We start from the raw sequence: 27,776 nt of genomic DNA, 5'->3' as shown, positions 1-27,776 counted from the left end.
CCACGTTTCAAATATTCAAACTCATTCGTAGACAGAGCCAATGATGTATCGCTAATGCATTTTTTACCCCTTCTCCTAATCTCAAATGCCTCGTGAAGCTCGCGTGACACTTTGTTTCTGTACCTCGCCAATATTTTAGTGCTGTCAAATGATGGGTCGCAAGTGCATCTTTTGCAATGTACAGCCAAATGCCCTGACGGTGTAGTTCTAGTTGAAGCGGCGTGCTCGCGGACCCGATCATTAATACACCTTCCAGTCTGCCTTACATAGCTTAAACCACACGTCATTGGTATTTCATAAACGACGGCGGTTGCGCAATCAGTGTACTTATTCCTGTGCTTGGTATGGCACGGGTCAGTTATCGGTTGTGGATCATTAATTCTCCTGCATAATCGCGACATTTTGTTGGGCGCTGAAAATACGACCGGGACATCATAGCGCCCAGCCATCTTTTTAAGGTTATGGGAGACACCGTGCATATATGGTATCACCACAGGCCGTACGTTGCTCTTTTCGCGCGGTGGTTTCTGCGTCCCCTTGAACTTCTTTATCAAGCTCCCAGCCACTTCGACCAATGAGCTCATTGGGAAACCCCCTTTTCGCAGACGATCCACTTGTCTGACAAAGCTATCGTGGGCGCTATGCAGGCAAGACTTTCTGAGAGACGCCTCCATACACGAGCTCGCGATGCCTCTCTTCACTAGCTTGGAGTGGCAGGAATTGAAGGGAAGGACCCCCTTCTTAGATCTAGGGGAGTACTCCCAACAAATGTGCTCACCTAGAAAACTTAGCTTGAGGTCAAGAAATTGTATAATTCCGTCTTTAGGAGTCTCGTGCGTAAATGACAATCCGCGGCAGCAAGACTTGAACACCTTTAGCGTCTCTGAAACTTCACAGCTAGAGAGATCGGGATTGCGTCCCAGGATGAGAAAATCATCCACATACCTAAATATCTTGTATTTGCCATCACTCATATCAGAGCTATCCGCTATCGCCTTTCCGCACTTACTTAAAAGTTATTGCACAAAACCGGCGCGACACTGGCACCGATGCAAATTCCCTTCTTTTGTAAATAAACACCTCCCTCAAACGTCACAAACGTGTTCTTTAAATAAAAAAGACAGGAGCTCAAGGAAAGCCTCAACATTGACACCACAAGAGCTCTGAAAAGCCGCAACCCCACTCAGGTCGATGCAGTCTCTTACCGCAAGGAAGAGGGGCTCATAAGGGATGGAATAAAACAAATCCTGGACATCTACGGAAAAGCCACTGCGCATGCCATGGTGAGCGTTGCTCAAAAATTCAATGACGCACTCAGAGTTCCTTGCGGCAAACGGGTCGTCCAGTTTTAACCCAGACAAATGATTGCGCAAATAGTCCCCTATCTGCGACTGCCACGTGCCTCTCTCTGTCACTATCGCCCTGAAAGGGCACTCAGGTTTATGAGTCTTGGCGGTGAAAAATATGTCCAAAATCAATTTCTTGCTGGCTTTCACATTTTTCAGAACCGTGGGCAGCTCCAAGGAACGGCACAAGTCCAGCGCGCGGTCCCTCACCTTCGTTAGGGCACCAGGATTCACCAGCATGAAGTTCCTGTCGATGGCCTGTCTCGTCCTGGTACTATACAGGGCAAGGGGGGCAACCACAAAGCCTCCCTCCTTGTCAGCTGCAAGCAGCTTCAAATCGTGACTCAGGAAGTGGTCGATGATATGGCCGAACTTGAAGCCCCTTGGGGAGATTCCGAAAGTGCGCTGTTTCCAATGATTAAAAAAAAAATGCATTAGCGATACATCATTGGCTCTGTCTACGAATGAGTTTGAATATTTGAAACGTGGTCTGGGCGGAGGCTAACGTGACGTGTGGTGTCTGATAGTGTGCTCCCATTGGTATATAAGTTTGTGTTTTTTTCCTAATAAATTCAGTTGAGAGTGCGCCCTGTGTCGTTGTCAATCTACTCTTTGTCCGTGTTTTTTTGACGCTTATTTTCCCTCATTTTGCCTCCGGCGTATTTGCGTCGACGGCTGAGCGCGCGCTCTTCTCGCCGCTCTGACCATGGACACTTCGTGTTACCGGCGCGCTGGCGGCGCGGACACACAGAGCCATAGGGTGGCGGTCGTTGAAACTGACGCGCAGCGTTTAATGGCAGCCTCGTTCATTGAAACTATGACGCGCTCCAGCCAATGGGACTGAACCCGAAATTCATCAGACTTCGGCTTCACTCCGCTCCTTTCGGATCGGGGGAACTAGGTGCCGTTTGGCTAGGCTTTTCGTGTGGCTTCAAAGTTGGGAGATACCAGATCGCGGCTTCATTTGGAGAATTGAGTTTTGGTGCCGTTTGGCGCGGCTTCAAAGCTGATGACGTCGGCTCGCTCCATGGGACAGTTAATGCTTTCGCATTAAAACGGTTTTGCGGGCCGTCTATACTGCCTCGGATGCGCTAGGTTACATGCTGTAGTATTCGCTGCCATGCCACTGTCACTTTAGTTCATAGGAGGCTAGCGTCAGCGCACGAGACGGCTCGTGCCCTATCGTGCCCTGCAAGCGCAGAGCCCCAGCGCGGTCGTCGCTCGTGCAAAAATGCTTTAGTTTCCGAAGGAACAAAGCATTTTACAGTATTTATAGTATTACAGTATTACATAATTACAGTATAGTATTACATAATTACAGTACAGTATATTATAGTATTACATAATTACAGTATTTACTACAATTTCAATTGGAAGCCAGACCGATAGACCGATATCATCAGGCAGTGTGGCTACGCCACCGCTGCCGCGACTTCAGTCGCGGCAGCGGTGGCGTAGCCACACTGCCTGATGATATCGGTCTATCGGTCTGGCTTCCAATTGAAATTGTAGTAAATACTGTAATTATGTAAGTCGCGGCAGCGGTGGCGTAGCCACACTGCCTGATGATATCGGTCTATCGGTCTGGCTTCCAATTGAAATTGTAGTAAATACTGTAATTATGTAAGTCGCGGCAGCGGTGGCGTAGCCACACTGCCTGATGATATCGGTCTATCGGTCTGGCTTCCAATTGAAATTGTAGTAAATACTGTAATTATGTAAGTCGCGGCAGCGGTGGCGTAGCCACACTGCCTGATGATATCGGTCTATCGGTCTGGCTTCCAATTGAAATTGTCGTAAATACTGTAATTATGTAAGTCGCGGCAGCGGTGGCGTAGCCACACTGCCTGATGATATCGGTCTATCGGTCTGGCTTCCAATTGAAATTGTAGTAAATACTGTAATTATGTAAGTCGCGGCAGCGGTGGCGTAGCCACACTGCCTGATGATATCGGTCTATCGGTCTGGCTTCCAATTGAAATTGGAGTAAATACTGTAATTATGTAAGTCGCGGCAGCGGTGGCGTAGCCACACTGCCTGATGATATCGGTCTATCGGTCTGGCTTCCAATTGAAATTGTAGTAAATACTGTAATTAGAGCATGACCGCTAACACCAATGATTAAAAACTTAATTCACAAATTTTAGTGAATTAGTCAGCTTATCATGACTTCATAAAGCGAGGGCAAAGGCTGATAATTACGGGCAGATGACGTCACTCGCCTAACCTTTACCCCCTTTAAAAAAATAAGTACTAAAATAAAATCAAACACCCTGCATAGTTTTAGATACGTGAAAATTAACATACATGAAAACATGATGCTCATAAAATTATCACTTGAACCCAAATATCTTCATCATGTGTTTTCCACCAGACACCGAAATGGCTTGCGTGCTGGATTCATATAAGGAAGTAGTTGAGAATGCGAGCAAAGAGTACATCGGCCTCACCAAGGTTAAGCTTGAAGCCAGTGATAAGGTGTGTCGCATCAAAGAGTGCAACACGGCCAATCTCATCACCGATGCATTCCTCGCCTTCTACGCTGACCGAAATACCACCAATAATACTGAGGACTGGTCCGACGTTAATGCCGCCGTCGTAAACAGTGGTATTGCCAAGACAACCGTTGAACAAGGTAAGACACACAGCTCACGGGATATGCGTACATGTGTGAACTCTGGTGAAGATCAGAGTTAGATATCGTAAACATGCTTAGTTTTATTTCGGAGATCTCGCGCACTAACATATCTGTCTCGCCAGAAAATAGGACAGAGACTCGCCAGAAAGAGGAGAAAAGTTAACAAAAAACGAGAGAGCCAGAAGTGCTTACTGTAGAGCATCTTATTTGAGCCTTAATATATTGATTTTTTTGTTTGTTAATTTCGCGAACTGCAAAGAAAATTTACAAAGGTTAGTTTACAACGAACACCTAGATCAGTGAATTTAAGAGGGCAGATTCACACATTCCGCTAGTCTATAGTTTATTTATTTGTTTATTTCTAGTTATCTGCATATTTAGTAAGTTTGTTTCTTTATCAATACCGTAGTTTTTTAAGTCTAATACAAGAGGGGTTTATAGACTTTTGCATGATCGCATCGAACATGTAGTGAACAAAATATACTTAGAAAATGGCCCAGAACGTTCACGTATATATAGCACATGAATACAACAAAAGGAAAGTGTATCACAATTTCAGCTCAAATTCACACCAAACAAATCTAATTGAAAAATGAGCGCAGGTAGTATACACTCAACCGTTTAATGAACCTTTATTTTATTTGGAAAACAGATGTCCCAGTTCATCAAATGACACACGTTATCGAACCACTGGAAACTCATTTCACTCTTCAATGACTTCAACAAAAATGTAATTGTTGAAAATAGATCTGCTTGCGTATTGTTGTACTATCATTTAGTGGTTTAGTCTGTGTGCTCGCCTTGGCACTTTTTATAGGTTGTTCTGTGTTGATTTCTAATTGTGTGTTATAAATAGAGTAAAAAAGATAAACCAAGGAACTCTACTTTAAGATTTCAGTAACTAAACATCTCTAAGTTAGCATTTATTTTAAGGCCTTGTTCAGTTGTACACCCGCCGGCGATATGAAGGTGAACGCCGGACCGTCAACCGCTCCGTGCTATCAGCGCCATGGCGCGGCTGCTGTACCCACTTGCTTTCTTATAGCGCGCTTCGCCGAGATTAAGCGCTTGATTCGGTCGCTGTTCTCAGCTTTGCTGCTGCTCCCCGCAGAAAGCACGAGGATTGGGGAAGGAGCATTTTAGAGGCTATCGGTAGGCAATGTGGTGTAGTAGTTTTTGTTGGGATATGAGCAAAACCGGAATGCTGCGAAACAAATAAAAAAGTAACTTATACTTTCCGCTTTTTAAAAACAACACAATATTGTTTCACTTGTGTGATGTGTCAGCAACCGCGTCGCACTTGCGAGGATGCTATATTAGCCACCCCCACAAAAAGAGATGCCGAAATCGAAACCCACTTTCGCGCTTTCTGCAGAGAGTATCAGCAGATCTGGAAACAGCGCTCGATCAAAGCGTTTAATCTCGGCGAAGCGCGCGATAAGAAAGCGAGCCGCGACGGCAGCCGCTTCATGGCGCTGATAGCCCGGACCGGTCGACGGTCCGGCGTTCACCTTCATATCGCCGCGGGTGTACCTTTACAGCATAAAACATACGGCCAGCCATTGATAATAAATACTAATTTACATTCAATTACTATTAATGTAGGTTTCGGTGATTTACTTCTTCAAGAAAAAACGGGCGCAACAGCCGGCGCGGTGTTGGGATAACAGTTTCACGCAGAGTGCATTCTTGTTTACAGATATATTTTAGTTTTCGACATGACATGACAACGTACCTGCGAACGATGTTTTTGCATAAATAAAAATATACTCAGGTGTGGGGGCACACAGACATAATATCTGCCGTAAAATGAAGCTAAATCTAGGAACCCATATTATGGGCTCGGATTATAAATAAATGTATACTTTGCTTATGATGCGTAATTTAGGAAATTTCAAGGTGTATCTCCATTCGTGCAGAAGACTAAAAACAAAGTAATTCGAAACTACCGGTGAAACTCGTACGAAGGCGGCTCTCATACTAGGCCGTTCATCTTTATCGGAGTACGACATGCTATCAGCATGATGCCTGGAACTCGTCTCCGACTGGTCTGTTTACCGCATCCAAAAAAGTGGTCCCTCGATCTCCACCTGATACGTCATAGAAGTGTCATGCTGTCGCCGGTCACGATCCTGGCGGTGTCCCAACAGCTGTGGTGTATATGCATGGCAGACGCCTGTTCTCCTGCAGGTCGCACTCAAGTGTGACAGTTCACGGAAGCTTCGGCAGCCAGAAGTTGGGACGCCGTGACGACAGCGAGAGTCGCGTTCGCTCGTAGTATTCATCGGCATTTCTACGACCAACCGTCATGATCGCGACATGCAACAGCAGGACACTCCGGCTTCTCTGATGTCATTTGTTTCGACTTCGGGGCCATTTTTTTATTTATGGGCAGCATGCACACTAAACGCACCAGTCGGAGACGCGGTCCAGGCACCATACTATGGGAACAAATCAGGGATTGTGATACGAGTAGAATTTACAACGATTTATAAGGCAACCAGTATAAAAACAATTAAAAAAACAATATCGCGAAAATTGCAAAAAGCAGAAACGTCAATACATAATATAGAGTGTGCACCTTCCAAAGTAGAATAAATATGTACGTTGGCATGTGAAACATTTATGCTGTATCAGAATAAGAAGAAAAAAGCTCTGTCTCATGGACTTCAAAAAATGTACTGGTAACACGGTTTATTCCTGCACTACGCGAAAAAAACTGAAGGCTTTAAACATTTACACTTTACGTTGCATCAGTGAGAGCCCCGGTCGCGTTCAAAATATACCCAGCATTGTTCACCTCTATATGACGTCGTTTATTCAGCACTACAACCTTGCCATCTTGAAGGTGTTGAACGAGCCCGCCTCGGTTCTCAGACCCTATACTTCCTTTCAATTTACGTCCAGACGCAGCCAGCGTTAACTGCTACGTGCCGATGGAACCGATCAGACAGCGTCAAAAGCCCACCTTCATGGTGTTCGACACGTTTCTGTGCGTGTTCTATCATCGCTCAATCAATAATAAACAAAAAGGACCTTGGGAGTTGCGCTCTGGTGTCACTGGCCTGTAGCGTCGACAGCGTCTGGACTAGAGGTTAAACGAAGTTTATGCAAACGCTGTTCTTTTTCTACCGTCTTATTAGGGAGTTTTCGTAGATAGTAGAGAGTTTCAGGGAACCGGAACAAAATACGATCGGTGAACAAAAACGATCGATACCTTGGATCCGGCGTGTGGACCGATCGTGTGCCCTGAAACGGCTTTGGGGGAACCGTATTTGCAGACGATAGCAGACGATCGGTACAGGTCGCGCCCCCTGGCAACGGAAACCTGAATCCGCCTCATCGAGAAAAGACAAATTTGCGTGTGTTTGTACAAATCGCAGAAGCTCAAGTAAATAAAGATCGCACCCTAAATATATAGAGAAGCTAAAATATTGTATACCTACTTATAGTTCGTCTGGTTTTTTTTTTTTACTGGAATGAATGCGCTTCCGTAATACAAAACCTGGCGCACCACGGCGTGTCGCCCCTAGCACAGCGAAATTCTAAAATGTTCGTCTGCTAAAGAAGCAGACGAGCTTTCCGTCGACAATGGCGCTCTATTCTTTTTACCATGACTTGGAGTTGGCTCTATTCAGCGAAAGCAATTTAGAAAAAGTGATTTTGCACGACTGTCTGCGCACTAAGTGTGGCGTGAGCCTCTTCTGAACTTCCCGCTTTCTATAAGCGAGGCACGCACGCGCGTGCCGTGGGGCCCGTGACTTGTGCAGGGGCACGAGAGAAGAAACATTATTTTTGTTTGCCGTGACACGGAGTCAGTCGCATTTCTTTCGGGTGCCACCGAGCACCGATACACTAGGAGAAGGCGCTTGTTGGCGGCAAGGCATAGGACGTCAAACTATAGCTTTTGAGTAAACAAAAAAGTTGTGATACCAGGAATGATGTGCGGATACCACGAGTGATGTGCCAGCGTATTTTGGGTTTTTTTCTTTCAGTTTAGGAGATTTATATACTTGGGGAATAAAATAATGCCTCGACCGTACATGGTAACTTGTTTTCTAATAAATCATGCGCTCTCAGCGGGCAAGCGTTGGTGTCTTACATCAACCAAATATGATGTTTACACCAACCACGTCCTGATATGCTGAAACGTTGCCGGAAGCAAACTCGATTTGGCACAAGAACACGCTCGCGCGCGCTTATCATCAACATTCGAAGTCGTCTGCTAGCGATCCTGTCTCTTTCCCTCGAGGCCCAATGCAGGATCGAGTATTAAGAAAGCTACGGACAAATAAAACTAGAAATATTAAATCTCGAAGAAAATACAAAAATAACCAAAATATACTCATTCTCAAGTTGATGCGTCATTTTTCTTGTACAAAGCTAATTCAATTCAATTTTCAATTCAATTTTCAATTTAATTCAATTTTTATTTTAAGATCAAGTCATACGAAATAAAGAGCTGGCCCACAAAAGCAGCATTCTGCTTGTATGTGGGGCCAGGCGACCAACTAGAATACATGTTGTTACAAAAAAAAAAAAGAAAAAAAAAAACACTCCGCAGCACAAAAAAAAAATGAAAGGAACACAAAATTAACAGCACAAATAAATACAGAAAGGAACACTTTAGAGCATTTTAGAACGGTTAGGCTACGATATCTACAGCTCAGATGCTTGACACCAATTCCTTAGTTTCCGTTTTAGTACCCTAGAGGATTCTATATTCATAAGGGTCTCTGGGAGTTCGTTAAATAAGGAAGGGATGTTTCTGTTTTTCTTTTCATACAGTGTGTATATTTTTGGAATGACGTACCGTTCAGTACGTCTCAAATCTCTATTTTTATTTACGAGGAGGTCAATCCGTTCCTTCGCTCCTCGCAACGAGAAGTTCTTTTTCAACGCTGCATCATTCCAAAGTGCTGGAGTGAAAAAGGAGTAGCGACTAGCACCTACCGAAGTAGAAAGATGTTTTATTCTGCTGTAAACCGCTTGCGAGGAGGAGGCAGAGGGACGGAGGTAGATGCGGCGCTCATGTTGCTCTCTTACGGTACAGATAGCAAACGATCACGGTCGTACGCCCGCGTACCGATCGTTACGCCGTGTACGGTACGACCACGAAGAAAATATAAAGGAAAACCTGTAACTTTACTGCTGTGCACTTATTAAAACTATCATCCAATATTCGAAGGGCTAGTTTTATAGGATATATGTGATTAGCATTTGTACAGAAATTTTTAATTCATGCAACATTTTTAAACTAAAAAGTGTCCAGAGCCTTAATGCAGAAAGCTGTTGCTCACTCTTTTGCCACTACAGATAATCCTTAGTCATAACAGCAGCTGTAAAAAATGGGTGATAAGCGCTCAAAATGCACATCCAATGTTTGTATAAAAAAAAAAAAAACTTATAATATGAAAGTAAAAAAAAAAAAAAAGAGGTGTCTGGGCTAGCGCGATTTGAACTCTCCACTATCGTTCTTCTACGAGCTCAACAAATCGGCGCTTTAATCCACTGAGATACCGAGCACACGTTTTTTGGCTACGCTAAACACCAATTTATTTCTATTGAAAAAGTCCTATTGCGTTTTGTTTTTTATTCTTTTTCTTGTTTGCTGACTCAAACTTTATGGACTTGCTGTCACACATGGCGCTCCTGCCAGGCACTGCGGCGACTTATTTTCTTCATGTTTGGAGCCCCGGCACGCTCTCTCCGCCAGCGAAATCGCCGTTTTGCTAACCAAGCGAGACTGTCCATGTCAACCATTGGTCGTGCCGGTCGTGCCTTACGGTTCCACCAGCGCATTACGGTGAGATCGCAGAAGACAAGCGCATGCGCAGTTCGTACCGGAGGGCCCATCGTACCGTATCGGATGTGCGAAAACGGTTCCCTAAAACTCTCTAGTTCCCGCCGTCACGGAACGCTCTCCGCACCCCGCTACGACATCTGGAACTCTGCAGTCAAGGCCAGCGGCGCGCATACGCAGTAGCGGTCTCTTCGTTGCGGATAGCTTAGCGGAAGGAGGAAAGCGGTCTACGAAAGCTCCCTATTCCCAGGAGGAACACGCTGGGAGCCTCACTGGGCCGCCGCTTCTGTTCAGTGTTGTTCTCTTCTGTCTGCTCCTTTTTCTTTTTTTTTGCGAGACAATGTGAAGATAACCGGAGGATTTCCAACGAGCTTTGGACGTTCGTCATAGAGCGGAGCCTACTGCGATACTGGCATATTTACCGGAACTATAGGTCCCACGTCACCCATTGTCCAGGACACACGCACAGCGACCCAGGACGCGCGCATGCGCGAGAAAGAAAGACGATAAAATGGGAATTCTCAGCGAAGGGGAAGGGTGCAATGTCCAAAAATATGCTAGCACTTTAAAAAAAAAAAAAAAAAAAAAAAAAAAAAAAACGAAGAAAAGGGGTAAACGCTGGAGCTTGGGTATAGGGTAATTTCAACCCGATGCAATACACTGTCCCCGTCCTTTCGATGCCTTAATCCAGGTACTTATTATGCACATAAGCTAAAACAAAGTATAATATGGCTTTATGAGATATGATGCAGCGAAATGCATAAAAAGTGCGCGTGCCTGTACAAGTCCGTGTTTAAAAGTTACTTCCTGCCACCGTATTGGTTTTTGACAATATTGAATTTTCCTTCCTTGCTGTTTTTGTTAATGTCTAAATGTCCAAACGTTACAAGCATCAACCGGAAAACGTTGAAATATTTGTTGTTAATACCAGCGTATAAAAATCTGTTTAAAATAAAAGTAGAGTAATGCCGTAGTAGCCTGGTTTGTGTATCTTGTTTAGGTAGTTGCGTTGCATGAAGTGTAACAAATTTAACGTTGAAAACAAAGTATATTTCCGCGTGAACTGATAACAAATAAGGAAAATTGAGATATGTGTTATAACCCCGTGTTTGATATACAGGTGTCATTCTGCGGGAGAACATGATGTCCATGATGCCCTACGAAAGCACTCTGTACGTTCTCACAATGACCGGACTTCAATTAACGAAGATGTTTGAGCACGGTGCCTCAAAATTCACCTGGTTCGAGGACCCTGAAGGGGCGTTTCTTCAGGCATCAGGTATGACCTCCTCCAAAGACGCATCACCAGGGCCGATCAATTGTAAATTGAGTCTATTTTGCAACATTTAGTTTCATAACTTTTTTGCTTCACGATACGTCTGAGCGCTGTCGAAAACTCTAACATTGTCACAGATGCTAAAACTGCAATTTACATCGTATTTAATACACTCTTCGAAATTGAGTGCGTTTTTTTTTTACCAAAAAAAAAAAAAAAAGCGTCGGAGAGCATATTGGTTCACTCTACGCGGAGTTAATGACGAAGCTGGAAATATGTTTTTCATCTTAAAAAAATATTTTATAAATGTAAACCTGAGCACGAGGTAAGTGCGTTAAAAGTTATGCTCACTGTAGCAGCTGGTACTGTGACACCCAACAAAAGAGTTTTATGCATCCACATATGTTCATCCTCGTCAGGCGACACTTTCTTTCTATTGATATTTTGCAAATGGCCCTTTCTTTTACTCTGCGCCAAAGCAAAGGCCGAGTGGGAATAAATATATAGGCCTTTTTTCACCAAAAACACTAACGACGTATTGCCGAACGTTGAAATTTATGTTAATGTCGCGTTAGAAGTTAGAGCAGACGCCTAAAGTTTTAAAGCTTTCCGTTATGTAGTTCAAAGATCATCAGGGAATTTCAAAAATATTGAATGAGAAAATAAAACATTCCCTGTAGCCGACGCCGATTAGCTTAATGCAATCCTGGACTTCCTAGGTTGTCAAATCATTTTCTTGAAAAAAAAAATTAAGACCGCTCCTAATTTTGTAATTTAATAACGGCAAGCTCCAAAATCTTGGCGTCTGGTTCGGATCTCTACAACTATATTTAATCGGAGCCTGAGCGTTTGTCAATTCATAATGGTTTAGCAGTAAAAAAGTTGTTTTGTTTTCCGCATGCGCTCTGTTTGAACACAGTATTTCTTAGAGTGTAAGCCTGATTAGTTTATTTGGGATAAAACACGCACAGAAAGATGACGAATACCATGGACCGCAGTGACACGGCGCTCTTGACGCGCTGTTCTACTTGTCCCATAGGCTGGTATCGTCGTCTGCGCTCTGACCTTTTGTAAAACGATGTTTAGTGACATTTATCGACAAAACCCTTTAAAAATGCATATGGGTGATTATAATGACTTACAAAGCAACTGAAAATTAGTCTGAGTCTCAATAAAATTATTTCAGTTGCCACTTGCAATCTCGGTCATTCAGGAGAATGTAGAACTTTCTTCGAAGAAGGAGAAAAAGAAGAGAGACGATAATTAGCATCTCAGCAGATGAACATTCTGTTTCAAATTGTACAAATCCGCTTATTGCTAAAATCATTTGCGTCGGTTAAAAAAAATAACGCACCAATAACGTCAAAAATGCGGCTAATCTTTTTCGCGTGCTTTTTTTTTTTTTTTTTTTTTTTTTTAATAAGCATAGTGTGATATTGTCAACGATGGGCCGCCCAATACTATACAAACGTTAATATGGCGTGCACAGGGCGCAGAGAGAAGTTCACTATATATGGGGTGGTTCAAGTCACCAAGCTCGATCTAAAATAGACCGTAAAAATCGCCGTAGCCATCTAAACGTTTCGTCAAAGGTGTATTTCACAGGTCGGTATTTTTTTTTAAAGTACAAAGCGTAGTTCTCTTTTAGTAAAAAATAGGGCCAAGAAACTTGCCAGGGTCTACGGCGGGTGGCGACCCAGACGGCCAAGTCCAGTAGCGGGGTGTGTTTCGCATTCGTATTGATAGATGGCGTCGGGAGCAGCGTCTGACGGTGCAGCCGACCAGCGAAAGATAGCAGACGACACGCAGATGAAATCCGTTGGCAGCAAAAGCGCCGCCGTTATGCAGAGGCGTTTTTTTACTTGAAGTTTTGCTTTTATTGTTCGCATTTATTTTTTAATCGAAGGTACATTTCAAAAAGATTATATTCATTTTAATAAACCACGGTGGTCGTGAGCCGTCTATCAATACGAACGCCAAACGCACCCCGCTACTGGACCCCTGTCGTCTGCGTTGCTGCCCGCCGTAGACCCGGGCAAGTTTCTTGGCCTTATGTTTTACAGAAACAGAGCTACGCTTTGTAATTTTACAAGAAAAAACCGACCTGTAAGTTACACCTTTGACGAAAAGTTTAGATTGCTACGTGCAGGCGTCAATTTTTACGGCCCATTTTAGATCGAGCTTGGTGACTTGAACCACCCTATAGAAAAGGCTCACCGCAAAAAGCCTCACAGGAGGAAAGCTTACCCGGAGATAAGATCGTGCTAAACCACCAAATATAAAACAGAAAACTCACAGCCCTCTTACTTTTCAATGGTGTGGGAGAAAGCTCACCTATGTATCTGAACCAAGCGTTCGCTCAATTATAGTATTTGTTCTTGACTGAAATACATTCACTTAACTGAAGTATGGCCAATTGACAGAAATATGTTCACTCAAATGAAGTATGCTAAATTGACAGAAATATGTTCACTCAACTGAAGTATGCTAAATTGACAGAAATATGTTCACTCAACTGAAGTATGCTAAATTGACTCAAATACGTCGACTGAAATACGTTCACTTCGTTTGAATATGTCAACTGAAGCATATCTGCTTGTAACATGAACATGCAGTCATTGTGCCCTTAACTATAATAAAAATATTTGTAAGTTTACCATCCTACACCCTATTACCTAGACAATGAAAACAAAATAAATAGTTTCCACAGAAGGATTATTATTAAGATAACCCGAAGGAAGCGCAAGTCGTGTAACAAAATCTAGCTTTAGTTTATCTAGAGTGGTACTGCATAAGATATGTGCATAAGGATCAGCACATTTCGTGGGGTCGCTAGTACTGCATGAGCTATGCCAGGATCAGCACATTTCGTCATTTATGTCAAATGAAGCAACGCTTCAAACGCTAGAGCATAGTTATATATGGAGACAGTCACGCAAACACGGTCGCCATAAAATGCAGCGAAGCGCCTTACTTTGAAATGGGTATACCGCAGATATTTGAAGGCTAAGCAGGATGGCGTATAAATATATCGCGACAGTATTTTCGAGATACTGCTGAGTAAATCTATATCTGTATCAAAATACATTTGAAAAACTTACTTTTATCTCAGTAGTAAAATACATTTACCATGTATCAAATGTGTTGCAATACCTTGCCAGGCTTATCTAGGTACACAGTTATTCGGGCCCACATTTTTATTTTATCTCGGGGGCTTGGCTTCTTCAGCGTAAAAAACTTGGCTTATTCGATCGCCGAAGAAGCCAAGGTGGAACCATATATACTTAACCTTGTTTAGACAGAGCCTGCGTTATTTCCCCCATTCACTAAACAAAGTGTCAAAGGTAAGCTTCAGTGCTGCTAGTTTGGCTGTTATAGCTGTATCCACAGGGTGGAACAAACCGCTGTTTTGGTCTGCGGGCGGCGCGTAATATCTCGTCATCGGTTTGCGTTGTCCGTTTCGGGGCCACGGACCGAGCAAGGCGGCAATGCCAAGAACATTTTCCGTCCGGAATTCTAGCGGCGGACCGCAGCGCTTTTAGAATAATTAAAGCAGCTAGGTCAGGCAACCACCGTACAAACAGGTTATTCAAATCAACAGCATTATTTACCACTACCGAAGAAGTGCAGCGTAACTTGCAGTCTTGTTGCTGGCGAGATCGTTTGGCGCGTCACGGTTTTTTGTGGCGTGATTCTAGGCCCTACAACGCCTGACAGAAGTTCAGCGAATCGCTCGTGAGTTAAGCACAGCAGCCGGCGGTACTCGTCCCGGTGAGAGACCAACAGCTCCTTGTACAGTGCTAGGCAAAAGGGTCACTATAGTCCTCCTTAAATGGAGGAACGCTCTTGTAGCAAATTTTCTTTCGGAATGAGAGAAACTTTCGTCTTGAAAGCAGGGGAGCGAAGTTTCTCCGTTGCCTGCATCTCATTATGGCAGCCCCGAGGACGCTACGTCTATTGTGCGGGGCACGAAGAGCAGCAAATAAAAGCGTAACACGAGTTTTCCGCGAACTGTATTTATTTCCGAATCCAGCTTCACCCCGAAGGTAAAGAAACTTCCGTTTCGAAGGTTGTCCCTCAGTCTTCTCATCATCAGCACTGCGCTGTTGAAAGGCGACAACCGAACACACCTACTTCGCGCACTTTACGTCTTACCTTTCATATTATTTTATCCACAATTCCTTCGTCAAACGCACATCACGGAGGAGTGGTAAACCATTCGCGAAGCCAAAAGCCGCTCTCAAATATAGCAAATTCGAAGCAGCCTACTTCGCTTATTGCACGGTAACCAGAAATTATGGCGAAGAGTGAAAGAAAGTTCAAACGCTTGCCACCAGATGGAAGGGTCGAGCAGAGCAATTGCAAGTAGCTAGGCGAGCAGGCGCTAAGTGCCGCCCAATTCATGTGCTAAAAAATAATTTTATTAGCTAGCGTCATCATTACGCTCCGGACCCTTCGGGAATCTTTATTGCACGCCCATGTAGATACATTACGCATAGCACTATCATCAGCTGAACATATACATTAAGCGCATACACATACACGGCACATACAAACATCAATACAACAGCAGACTACCCAAGTGGAAATTTTTGCAAGCGGTACCACTTGCAAGTGGTTTATTGAACAGGTACCACTAGCAAGGGGCATCACCTGCTATACTCGCGGTCAGCTTTCTGTGGCAATGCAGTCAATACTAGGGGAGAGGGTGCACCAACCACTGTACACGCGCTTTCCTCCTCTCTTCGGATTGCCACAGAAAGTTGACCACGAGTATAGTGGTACCATTTGCAAGTGGTACCTGTTACATAAACCACTTGCAAGTGGTACTATTTGTGGTACTACTTGCTAGTGGTACTACTCGCAAACAGACCATGTTCATATAGATGCACAAAAACAAAGTCAGATGTTGGAATTCTTACTTTTATTTTGCAGTTGAGAGTGCTTGTAGAGCAGAAGTATTTTGGCTGATGAAGATTAAAAATCCTCCAAACCCAGGCGTCTCGGAGCTTGTCGGGTCTCCTGGATCTTTTGTGACAGAACTGTCGACATGTTAGTGATGGCTTGCTAAACAGGCACCTTGTTCTGGTATTCCCGATGTTGCACTGTTTCTGCAAAGACAACAGAAAAATACTAATCTATTAACAGCTCATGGGGATAGTCATATGATTGAGCAGATTGAACTCCTTTACCTATGACGAAACCAACTTTCAAAGAACTCAGTTCGTTCCGGACCACTTCATTTTGTGTTTGTTTGTCCTTCGGTGCCACCTTGCCCCATAAGTCCTTCGGCAAGTCCCTACGCGACCCCAAATCGCTTGCGCCAAGTCTTGGGTTACCATGGTTGGTTTGGTCTGTTTTATTATTTTTTTCTGCTTGATAGGAGCCGATTGTGGTGCCTCGATTCACGTGGTACTGTGAGTCAAAAGGGTATCACACCTTTGACAGCGGTCAACACCTAATTTACAATTCAGGCAAAGCCAATCGTCGCGATGAGTGGCCTCGTGCCACTTAGGCGTTCGTGTGTGAAAAGCTCGATGCTCCATAGTCATTACTCTCGATGGAATCGATAGCGTGCTGGTCGTTATGCAACTGGGCAGGGTAGGCAGATTTACTAGAAGGAACACAGTGACGTAAGGCTTGGTGGAACGATGGACTATGCCGTTAATCATGCCAATGGGAAAAATTCTGCCCCAATGACTCACGGGAAGATGACATTCCACGTGAAGAATATCGACGGCGATCGACCGTTTGAGCGGCGTGAGTGACGTTACAGGTCAGTAGGTTTCCAGTGGCAATGGTCAGTTCCTAGAACTCAATCTTGATCCTTTCGATGTTTAGGACGATCTTGATAGCTTGCTCGAACGGAATGTTGCCGTCCAGAGCAGCCGTTCTTGAATGTTAGTGGACAGAACTCCAGCCGTGAACTGCTCCCTGACATTTTTTGTCCTCTTAAGTCAAATTTGGGAGTTCTACGTACCAAACCAAGGACGGGCATCTGGCGCGCCCCAGCGGAGGACTGAGGATTAATTTGTGACCACCTGGGGGTCTTTTGACGTGTAGCCGAAAGTTCGGTTACACGGCGCCTTCTCCGCAGTAAGCCGCCGTCAGATTGCGGGCACCTCACATTGCGAACCCGCCATATGGGGATCCGTAGGCCGCCGCTCTCGCCTCGGAGCCACCGAGCCGGCGTTTGTCCTGTTAAGGACTGAAGTTGGTCGGAACTGCATCCTTTAGGGCAGTCAAATAATCTGACAATAATTCTTCGGGCTGTTGATAACGCTAATGGAACTATTGACGCTCCAGGTCGATGTTGCACGACTTTTTGAACTGCGCGCTGAGGGTGTCGACAGCCTCCTGGTAGATGTCTCTCGTCAGAGTTCTGAAAACGGTTGCCGCTGACGTCGTTGCTAGCGACGACACAGCGACGGCGCAGGACGAAGGCAACGTGTGAAGAGACCCGTTGAGCCTCCACTCTCAGGTAGTGGCGGAGCAGGTATCGACGACATTCCCAGGGCAGTGCGAGAGAACCACATGACCCTATGAAGCATTTGAAGAGCGAAATCCATCACTCCCAGGGAATTTAAGACTTCGCTGGTTTACTCAAGAAGTCTTGAGAAATTTTGATGCCGAATTCGCCGTTCACCCCGTCGTCAAACGAATGTGGAGTCCGCGGTGGCCCCGGCGGGTCGGGAAGGAACGTCTAGTCACCTGTGCTGCCCTCATGAGCCTCTTCATTCAAAATGATGATGATGAAGAAGAAGCAAGTGAATGAACACATAGCACAGAAGAAGACGAAGTTATCCGAATATGGGAAAATATAACAATGAAGACATAACACCCCCAACGGGTACACGCAGTGCACGTGGCAGATGACAGCTTAAGAAACGCCAGGGCGTGACTCGTTATCTTCCAGGTTCGTGATTGGTTCTCCGGCGGTCGTGTCGGCTAATGTCGCATTCTCATTGGCTGGGAAGGAATATATGACGAGACGCTCAAGACTCGCCATGCCCTGTGTTTCTTGAGCTCGAGCTCAAGAAACGTCTTGTTGCAAATTTTCCAATTTCAAAAGAAAATACCTGCAAAAAGTGCATTAATGTTTGCGGGAACCGATTTTCAAAATTTCTAATGGCTTAGCGAATCTCGTATGAAAGATTTGTTCTCCTGTGTTTTGAGAATATTGTACTCATGCAATATATAGCAGATCAATATGCATATACCTTTATCACACTGTATGCATGCGTGAAATCTTGTAAAAATAATTGAATTGTGTCTCAAATAAGCGTGGATTTATCAATTTTTCTTGAAAAATCTTTACATTCATTGTTCCTGATCTTAACTATAAACAACATAACTAAGGCACCTGAAACTTTTTGTAGATTGAACTTAGCGCAACAGCTTTCACTTACTTTATTAGTGAAATATGTGATTTTACAAACTGGTGCCATTTGCAACCCCAGTGGTACCACTTGAAGCCCAAGTGGTATCACTTGGCTTGCAAGTGGCAACACTTGTTTTGCAAGAGGTACCACTTGACTTGCAAGTGGTACCAGTTAAAATAACACTTCGTATTTTCCCCTGGGTAACCCGATCAGTACATCTGTGATCTGCGTTTCCGCCTTTTTTACTGGTCGTTTTGAAGGTACAGATTTTAACAGGCTGAAGTTGAGCTATACTCCGTTTCACCTTATGTTGTACCGCAGCGAAGGCTAGAAGCGCGAACTCAGTGTCGGCACTTGCCCTTAGTGCACGAGAGCTTGTGCCGCCGAGACGTGCCTTAGAACAAGGAGCTCGCGCATGTACCTTCCCTGCGGTGCATCATAAGGTGAAATAGAGTATAGTTGGTACATAATGCGAAACTAAACGGTCAGCTAGAACGATAGGGACAAGACACAGACAGGGAGAAACAGAGACATATACAGCGCTGACTATCAACTGAGACTTTATACTTCTTTTTCATCACTTTAACCCAAAGATTCACACCTAAAGTAATGCCAATAAATCACCCTAAATTCTTACATTACTCTACTGAATTAAAATAAATTAAATTATTAAATTTGGTCACTAACACCTCTCTTCCCCAACCCACAAACCACCGCCGACACATATCCCTATTAATTCCTTTCACGGGGCCGTGCTATATTGCAAAACCTGCCTTTCTTTTTATTGATGACCGTGATGGAGGGCATGCTCACGGAGTCATTGGCGCTTTCGTGAATGGCCAAGGCCTCGAAAATCTCGCGCGCAAAGGCATTTGTGTGTCTTTTAATAATATAAACGCTTCTAAAACTTGGCCTGCACCCGCACGTGCGGCAATGGGCTGCAAGCTGCCCAGGCCCCGTGCCCTCCTGCACGGACGCCGCGTGCTCCCTGGCTCTGTGATTAATGCAGCGTCCCGCTTCCCCAATGTAGCAGCTCCCGCATAACCTTGGAATCTTGTACACAACACCGGTCTGGCCTATGGCGTACCTATAGTCCTGTGCATAGTGTTGCAGGTTAACTGGTCGTTCTTTACCTGATTTACCCTGCGGCACATAGAGTTCCCTCTGTTCGGTGCCCAGCACACAACCCTGACACTCTGTCGTGCAGCGATCTTTTTGGGTTGGTGGGTGACATCGTGGATGTAGGGGACTACCGCGAAGTTCTCTCGTGGAGTCTGTATATTTCGCTCGGTACTGGGTGATCCTCTTGATCCTCTTTTCTGCATATCGTCTCACATACGGCTCCAAAGTGGATACCCAGAGTGACAAAGCCGGGCCATCTGTTTCTGAAAACTGGCGTCAGCTTGATGGTGGCGTGACTTGCGCAGTGCTGATACGCGTGCCGTGTTGTGTATACGGCAGGTTTTCTCGGTGACCACCTAAGAAATAAAAAAATATTCACAGCATGTTGATTTTTTCCCAGCAATGTCATACCTCTGAGAGTGTTTTGATTCTTTTGAACGACTCAGGGGATGAATCTCTTAGGAAAAAGTAAACGCTCATGCCGTAATTATTCGAAAGCCAATAAAGAAAGCCGCTACACTGCGGTTCCAAGTAATTTGTTTTCTTTCCCGTTCGGCACATCGTAGCCAGTATTTTTATTGTAGTATTTTTTTTTTCTATTTGTGCTGTTCGCATGCGGCTGCAATGCTCGTCATGGAATTAATCTACCCCGTGTCCCAAATAGCGGCCAGGCTCTTTAAATTGACCGCAAATGGTTTCTACACCTATCGCGTTACGATTTTGTACAACGTGGGCCACAGGTCGTCCTTTTTTTTTTTTTTTTTTCTTATGAACTCCGCAAAGAGCAAATTTACCTGAGGAAAAAGTAAAAAAAAAGAAAAAGGCTTAACTCCTAAGGAAACGCAGCGAAGCCACCGGTCTTCAAACCACAGGGAAAGCAGCGAAGCCACCGGTTTTCAAACCGTAGGGCGCCCTATGGTTTTAAGACCGGTGGCTTCGCTGCGTTTCCATAGGAATTAAGCCTTTTTCTTTTTCTACTTTTTCCTCAGGTAAATTCGCTCTTTGCGAAGTTCATAGAAAAAAAGGACCACCTGTGGCCCACGTTGTACAAAATCGTACCGCGATAGATGAAGAAACCGATATTTGCGGTTGATTTAAAGAACCTGGCCGCTATTTGGGACACGCGATGTGTAGAGCGGGTGTTCACCCAGGTGGAAGTGATGCTTCACGGGCAGAGAAATCGCTTTTCGATCAACTTGAATGCAGTCAAAGCCGCGACTTGCGGCAGGTGTTAAGTGTACGGAGCTACGCCGTGCTTGAGATCGGAAACGTCTAGCGCTCATACCAGCGCGCCACTTGGAGGGCCGTTTCTCCAGGAATCGTAGTATATTTAAACAACAAAATAAAAGATAGCTTTTTTTTTTTTGTCGATTTTACCTTACCTACCATCTTCCAGTAAAGGGCCACTGAAAACAAAAATGCTTTTTTGAACAGTCTGATCGGGACACGCGAGTCAAAAAAAAATAAATTTTACGTGATTTTTGTTTCTTTTTCTCTTAGAGAAATATTGACGGCGCGAGACGCAATTTAGTTGGTAGTGACCTTTTCACCTTTCTCTCTCGGCATTTCGGGTGCGTGGAGGAGAGGTGGAGAAGCAGTGGCCATCACGTTGAGGTGAAGAGTATTCATGACCATCTCGTTGAGGTGGAAAAAGTGTATGACCATTCCGTGACATCATGGACGTTGCGCGCAGAATTCAGACGCAACTAAAATAAATCTCGCGCCGACAATATCGCTCTTAAATATTTTGCCACAAATACTTATTTTTTGACACGAGTGCCCCCCCCCCCCCCCCCCCCCCCCCCCCCCGGGACTGCTTAAAAGAAACACCTTCGTTTTTCTTTTCAGTGGCCCTTTAATGCTAAAAATCCAAACTTGAAACTTAAGTACTTCCGTCATATTTCCATACTGTTCAGTCCTTTCCCCAGAGCGCTATCGCTCTCGGGGAGGAGACAACAGGACATCGCAGGCAACAGTCCCATTGGTCACTGTACTGTTGGTACAGTGTCCAATGTGTTGGTGACACGCAGAAATACAAAACGACGTTGATTGCCGGCTGTCACTCGGCATCGGAAAACAGACCAAACTTAGCACAGAAGGTACCCTGGCACCCGGCAGCCAAACCTGCCTGTCTTGGAAGAAGTTTCCGCGGTTTCCGTAACGTCGTCAACGTCAAAACGTCGTTCCGCAATCCGGAGGAGGCCATATTAGCCCAGTGTACGTAGAGCGCTGCTGCCGCTGCTCCGGAACTTCGCTTATTCTAACGGCTTCGTTTGCTCGTTTCATAAAATTAGTGGCAAAAACGTCAATGCAACCGAAATGTTCTGCACGTTTGGACTGGGAGACGGAATTACAGGCGGCCTTCGCTGCCGCTGAAGCTCAATCAACTCAACAGCATCTATTAGACGCGCGACGTGCTCGAAAAATGAAACCGAAAGAAAATGAGGCGGGAGGACGGAACCTTCCTGTCGTCTGCCTGGGAAAAGGGGGAAAACGTCTCGTTCCTCCCTTCTTCTTGTGTCCGCTTGGGGGCGCGTCAGTAGAAGGGAGGAAGACGCGCCGTTGCTACCATTGTCGTCATTTTTTTCTTAGAGTGTAAAGTTGATTATGCATGCCTAAATATTTTCGGTACATCTAACTTTTCATCGAACAGGGCCTTTTTGGGGGCGCAAGCTCTCATTTTTGTGAATTCACGATGCCAGAGCCGTTGCGGCGAATCTCATTTTCGTGAATTCACAATGCCAGAGCCGCTGCGGCGAAATGCAGATTGCATTTGACTTCCATCTTGACAACTAGCTTCAAAGCAGTGCGCTGCTAACTTTTGGTGGGCGGTGGCGTCGAGAACTAGACAGGTCCGCCCGCTTTGTTGTTTGCTCCTCTGGTCCGTCGTATGAATACAGCCGGCCCATCCGTGGGCTTCTCATAACGTAACCAAAATGGCCCAGGGACTGGTCCGTCGTGTGGATAGACCTTATCTTACATTTTAAAGCCTAAATCGCCGAACAAGTGCCAGAACCAGTTACTTCCGCTTGTTCAATTTTCTTGTAGCAACTTTGGGCTAAAATTGCGAAATCATTGCCAAATTTAGGCTTTACTGCTGGTTATTGCCTTTATGAATTACATCTTTGACTGACGTCTGGTATTTCGTCAATATTCGGCGAGCTCAAAATAGGCATAGAAACGAAAAAAATGTACTGTGGCACTAACCAGCGTCTTGGAGCAAAGACGCTTTAGGCCCACGTTAGGTGCCCGGAATTCACAAGTTTGTGCCGGGTTAGTCGTTTCTCTGGAGTACTAGCTGGGGAGGTATCTCGTTACATTTTGGCGTAATAAAAAACTCAGTTTATTACGCCAAAATAAGAACCATTTCTTCTCTACGCCGCAAAGCCCCCTACATGGGGAAGGGGAAGTTTCAAGTAGGAAACAAAAACGAAACAGCAAAAATGGTGCGGAAAAAAACATTACTTGCAAGAACAGCATCTATATCTTATTCTTGCAATAATAGCAATACACTAATTATGGGATTCCTCTCCCCAGACCCGTACTTCTCGGACTTTTAAATAAGATAGACGTGTGGGCTTCATATACATCTTCTGGTCCAGGTTATGAAGTCACGTTTAGGACGGAATGCTTGACACGAACAAAGATATATTAAGGACCAAATGAAAAAGTCACCACTAAAATGCGGGCATCATTAAGCATATCAAACCAATAAGTGTTTTGAAGTTCCACCGTCCAAGTGTACGAAAAAGCGTATTTCGCACGTGAGAACGTCGTCACGGGCTTTCGAAAAATAATAAATACTAAGGAAGAACACGCCAAATAACCGGGAAAAGAAACCGGGTGTGTAGAACGCGCGCTGACAAGAGAGCCAAGCACGCGCCGTAATTGCTGGAGAGCAAGACGATACAAGATCTCATAAACACATTTGGGGGTACACAAACATGCGAGGTGCTCAAATAGCCTACGAGCTTGCACGCTTTTGCGTAACATTTCTAAAACTTTTTCGCAAAGGAGGCACCATCTTCAAATTGCTGCGCCGGCGACGGCACCCGGCAGCTTAACACTTGTAACAATGACGGGTGGATGCTCTGGGTAGGCAGCGTTATGGGAATAGAGAGTTCTTGTGTAGACTTGGCTGGGCCCTTGACTGCCCAAGCCGAGCTGGTTTCGCCGAGGTCATCCACTTGCCTCCTCGAAAGGACAGGAACAAAGAAGGTGGCGAAATTTGGTTGAGTTATTGCAACGAAGCAGCATATGAGTAGTCGAATGTTGCTTCATATATATGCACGTAGGCCCTCTCCGAGTTTTCGTACCTGCATCTTGAGCGATGGCACGAACGCTCTTCGAACCGCCTTCACATAAAATGAAATGTTGGCTTACTTTGCGCCCCGATGACTAAATCGGAACATCGGTATTGGTTTGGATACGGTCCGCTTGGCGACAACGAAATGGTCTGATCACACTCGGACCTTTGAATCTGGTACAAAGCTCACGCGACTGGCGCTCGCAACCTACTGATAGCGCAAATCGAAATGTATGGAAGGAGGGGGGGGGGGGGGGGGGGGGGGGGTGGTTAGCGTATCAGAAAAATATTGAGGACGAAAACGCTGCAGCCACCCGTACTAATCGCAACATTTCCGCGGTTTGGACTTTGCTCAGCTTTTCAAGCACCTCCAGACAGTGCAGTGATATCCCAACGACTGCAGATTTTCACACACATTCACATGGTGAAAACAAAAGCACCCACTGGCAACTAATGCATGCACGGCGTAGTACGCTTGCTTAAATACGAGGTGTTTAATTAAGCAGGCTATGTCATGTGATGTTATAAACTGTGGTTAAGTTTCATTCTCGTGTTTTGTTTTATTATTACCCTAACATGGGGGCAATTTAGTTGGTCGCCTGCGGGACGGTACTCTCGTGGGCCAGAAATATTTATTTGTAAAATTTAGATCAGGAAAATATGTATGTAAATGTGTATGTATGTATGTATGTATATCGTAGTCCAATATACCACAAAGTTAGTTCCTGGCGCAAAATGGCTATTTAGTAAATAATCGTAAAACCTGTAAAAGTTTTTTTTTGTAACTAGATAACTTTTATGAATTCGCCTGTCAAAAGATGTCCAAAACAGTCAGAAACGCTAATGTTGAAAGGTTCACAAAGATCATCCATATGTAGTAATAAGCATAACTTATGTCTTGGAACGAGTTCTTTTTTAAGTAGCCTTTTTACCTTCGGCGTATACAGCACACAAATAAAGTACCGGAAGCTGGGGTCGTAAAAGGTTCTAAATAGTTATGCAAAAAAAGTCACAAGCGCAAACTGCTATTTCATAAACAAGCCAATAACGTGCTCCTTCCACATCCGCCGTAATCCCTCATTGTTGCTGTGTCTGTTGACTTAATTCATTTACTGGTAGCTATACGTATAAGTTCTTAGGCATTATTTCCACAAAACATAGTGTTTCCGTCTTTAATTTGAAAAGACAAGATTAAGAACCCTTGAAAAGGTCGTGAAATATTATCAAAAAGGTTTCAAAAGACAGTAGCTAAGAAAAACTGATTATAATATTGTATCAGCCAATTCAAGTTTGAAAGTTTAGTATTGTGAGTAGAGTCAGTGACCTGGAATTCTATGGAAAGTTTGTCGAAAGAATAACGAATTCTAGAGCATGGACAAGGTGCCCGCAATCTAACAGAGGATTATTGCGGAAAAGAAAATAACTGATATTCCGTCTGTGCCGTTAAAATATTTCCTAAAATTCAAAGTTAATTTTCAGTCCACCTCTGGGGCATGTCAGGTGCCCTCCGCTGGTTTCGCACGTAAAAACACCCAAATTTAAATTTTTATTCTAGCGAAGGCATGAAATATTCGTCCCTGAACGTACACGGATCATACATCACCGGCTTCACTTCTAATATATTTTCCTTCGCCCTTTCTTCTGCAGGAATACGAGTGGCTTTTAATTTCTCGCTTCCAAAGGAATGCCGAGTAATCAAACTTGATATTTTGTGTGCCAAATGTAAGATACCAAAGTATGAGCCTGTAATGCTGAACGAAACATATCGTATTGTCACCACCAGCTACATTGCAAACGGTGGAGACGGATTCAAATTTGACGAGAGCGTAAAAAAAGGAAACAGAAGGTAGGGATCCATCTTGCGTGATTTTTAGAAGTTTAGTAACTAGCACTGCAAGCAAATGGCGCCGGTCGGCTCAACATACGTCATTTCATTACTTTTGCTCCTTCTTAACGCATACTTTTCTTATTTATTATACACACCGATTACAGAAAGTTATAAATTACGCTTAAGGTTCACATTGATATTGGTGAAGCGATATCTAAAATATCAAAAATCGGTAAAATATTTCTTTTATTTTGGCTCCCGTTTTCATATTAAGCGGTGTACTTACCACGAAAAAATGTTCTCAGAAATTGTTTAATTTAATTTATCACGTCTTTGAACAGGGGTCCTTCGATAGCGGTGAACAAAAGGAAACATAGCAAACAGGAACTCCTTAAAGTCTGCACGATTAGAACAATGTAACTTATGTCGAACCAGTGTATGTAAACAAAATAATAAAAAGTATGAGTGAATAGAAATTTCAGAGGCAAGTTGAGTCTAAGGTGGTTTGAGGAGGTCACTAAGCGATCGTCTTGATCTTCGTTAAATTGGCACTACACTCTGGAATCCTTTCTGCTTTTCAATTGTTTACCGACTAAACATTACTGGAAAACTCCATAATTCGTCTCGTCCTACCCCACATTGCATCGCGCGTCGCGAAGAATTGTAGAGTTGTTCCGACGTAGGCGCGGGCCGGCTTGTACACTCTGGAAAATTTTGGAGTGGCTGAATTCCTTCTCATTTACCCCCGCGAGTTAAAAAAGAGGAAAGAAATCATAGCCTATAAGCCCTGTTTTGTTATCGTTCAGCTTTCCTTGCTTTCTGAAACTGGCAAAGGCTAAAATATCATGAACCGCTCCTCTACGTATGGGTGCTCTTCACGCTCGGTGTAACGGATATCCGTGATGCGTATAAAAGATATAAGAATTTGATCCGCATTTTTGGAATGCTGTATTCAGATTGTTCCAGCTTTAACTCTGATGGTGACAACGCTAAACTAAAACTGTGTTACCAAACATATTTATTGATAACGACTGTTGGTTTTACAGGAGTTGTGGACAATGAGGTGGTCATTGAATACGTTCGCAAGATGTCCCCTATTAAGGAGCCTGAAGAGGGACGAGTGATTATGTACGATAACCCCAGACCTCCTAATTCTACGGCTGGTCTCCCGATTGACGCCATCAAAACGACACCTAAGCCCTCTGTTACTACACCTTAAAATATAATATGGATTAAGGCGACGGGAATATAGAAAATTTTTTATCAGTACACTCTTATGCTATACATTGTAAACTGAAAACGATTCCTTTGTCGTTTTTATGAAATAAATGGGGTCTTCGAAAAACAAAATAACGCTTTTGGTTGATTATTCAATGAATAAAAATAAATATACCAAACACTGAAGTAGCATCTACACTGTAAAATATTACCCAATATTTAGAATGAGACTAAACTTTCATCAGCGCAACGTTGTTTTATGAATTGTTTTGCCTTGGTGGCTACCTATTCATCTACTTTGTAGGGAACGGCACTGTGACAGCCCACCGCCCGCGCAGAGGTACATGCATCAGGGAGCGAGCGAGGCAGTAGCATGAATGGCCCACGAGTCGCCCCTCACAAGCAACAGAAAGCGAACACGGCGAGCTGCTCTGGGCAGCTATGGGTCGGCTCCCCTTACACTGGCAAACATTTAGAGCCTCCAAAGGAGATACACTTCAGAATAACACTTTAGCAATCTGGGCTCTTAAAATCAAGGTTGCCAGTTATCTGATGTGACCAAAAGCGTTCTACGACGGTGCCGATATAACATGAATTTTTGAGGTCATTTAAAGTTACCTGTGTGGAAAGATAATAAAAAAAACTTATTTTATTTATCAGATCACAACCCCACCTAACTCTAATATTCGTGAAACCAGTGAATTTCATTTTGGGAGCCTGTGTCATTTAGTTCAAAGACAAATTATGTCAGCAAGAGGGAAAGTAACATTTCCTTTCTAGGCAACTAGTGATTTTCAGGTAAATAAATGCCACTGGCTCTCAAAGTGTAATCTCTTTGTTTTCTGAATATCTGGGAG

General features: G+C 44.1%; 1 pseudogene; it reads left to right on the top strand.

Annotated features, from left to right (window-relative positions):
* Nucleotides 1-26,934, top strand: part of LOC120836231 — an 85,827-nt pseudogene extending 58,893 nt beyond the window's left edge.
* The last annotated feature ends 842 nt before the right edge of the window (nucleotides 26,935-27,776 follow it).

This window comes from Ixodes scapularis, unplaced genomic scaffold (assembly GCF_016920785.2).
Source record: "Ixodes scapularis isolate PalLabHiFi unplaced genomic scaffold, ASM1692078v2 PGA_scaffold2__306_contigs__length_199485367, whole genome shotgun sequence".
Lineage (NCBI taxonomy): Eukaryota > Metazoa > Arthropoda > Arachnida > Ixodida > Ixodidae > Ixodes > Ixodes scapularis.
Note: the sequence above shows the minus strand (reverse complement) of the source record. Positions and strands in the feature narration are given on the sequence as shown.